General features: G+C 47.0%; 1 protein-coding gene across 1 annotated transcript in view; it reads left to right on the top strand.

The window, feature by feature from the left end:
• The window catches only part of LOC103198832 (C5a anaphylatoxin chemotactic receptor 1), a 75,569-nt gene that overhangs the window by 19,279 nt on the left and 54,817 nt on the right, over positions 1–1,473 (top strand). The gene's annotated exons all lie outside the window — the stretch shown is intronic.

Genomic DNA, 1,473 nt, shown 5'->3' with positions numbered 1-1,473 from the left:
GATCTCTCCCAGGAAGTGGTCAAGGGCCAGTTGCCCCCCTCTTTTTATTATTGTGATTTGGGTGAAAGTTTACAGAGTAAATTCACTTTCCATACAGCAGTTCACATACACATTTGTCCCATGACATTGACAGTTTCCCCCAATGAAACAGCTCCCCTCCCACTTCCTCCCCATAGTCACCTCTTCCCTGTGTCCTTCCCTCCCATGCACTCCTGCCCCCTGAGCTGTCTCCCTGTGCAAACACAGCCCTTCTATTCACCCATGATTGATCTCTCCAAGGAGTGTATCTACCTCAAGTAAATGTTCAACTCTTAAGCCTGCCTTTTGTTTGGCTGGAAGCCACTGGTGTGCACTCAATTCCAGACCTGAAGGGCAGCTAGGAGCCATAGTCTCAGTGGTTCCACCAGGCTATACCAGACCACAAACCTGGTCCTTCAAGGGCCAGTCTTGAAGAAAGTCCTTTCTCTGGAATGTGTAGGATTTGGACAGCTCAGGCCTCCTGCACTGTCCATTCCTAGTCTGTGTCTAGCACCCCAAAAGTCAAGCTGATACAACATGGACCAGGGCCTTGGATGAACAAAAAGAGGTGTTCACCATAAACCACTTAGTTAGCATAAACGATCGGGCATGGCCCAAGTCCTCAAGTCTACAAAGACTCTCTTATTAGGTAGAATATTCCAAGGCCCTGTATGGGAGCTCTGGTGACCTAGTGCCCAATCTAGCCACCAGCCACTCCTTGGAAGGAAGGTTGGGCAATTTACTTCTGTAGCAATACTGCCTTGGAAACCCAAGGAGGGGTTGCTATGTGTCATATCCGACTTGATGGCAGTGGTTTTTTAATTTGTTTCTTTGTTAGGTTATATCTCTGTAGCTGATCAAAGGGCAGTTCCTCTCTTTGGACAGTACAGAGTTTGAGCACCCCATCTTTGCTGAGTTAATTCCTTAGTGCCCAACAGGGATCCTAAGGAGAAGAGACTGAGATGTTCAGAGAGGCTTGGAGATCTCTGACGGAGGGAAATTCCAGGAGATATGGAAGGAAACAGCCTGAGAGATTTCTTGAGTTTTCTAGAGAGAGGTAGGCTGAGGGACCTCTCTCTCTTTCTCCTCTTCACTGGCCCCCCCTTTCTCTTGACCACTTTTCCGCTCATACCCTAACTTGGCTTCTCAGTAATGTCTGATGACATTGACCACATTCTTTGTCTTGAAACCCATTACTTCCTTCTTATAAAGCCATCTCCTGCTTTCCATGTACATCCCTTACAGCCCCCTCTCTTTTTTTTTTTTTTTTTTTTAACTGAGGTGTAACTTAAAGTGCTCAGATCTTAAGTGTTCAGCTTGATACTTTTTTTGACACCTGTGTATCCTGTGTGAGGGGCCCTGGTGGCGCAGAGGTTGAGCACTCAGCTGCTAACAGAAAAGTGGTGATTTGAACCCATCAGTGGCTGCAGGAGAGAAAGAAGAGGCAGTCTGCTT

Source organism: Orycteropus afer, unplaced genomic scaffold (genome assembly GCF_000298275.1).
Source record: "Orycteropus afer afer isolate SDZICR_OR568_19922 unplaced genomic scaffold, OryAfe1.0 scaffold00099, whole genome shotgun sequence".
In the NCBI taxonomy this organism is placed as follows: Eukaryota; Metazoa; Chordata; class Mammalia; order Tubulidentata; family Orycteropodidae; genus Orycteropus; species Orycteropus afer.
Note: the sequence above shows the minus strand (reverse complement) of the source record. Positions and strands in the feature narration are given on the sequence as shown.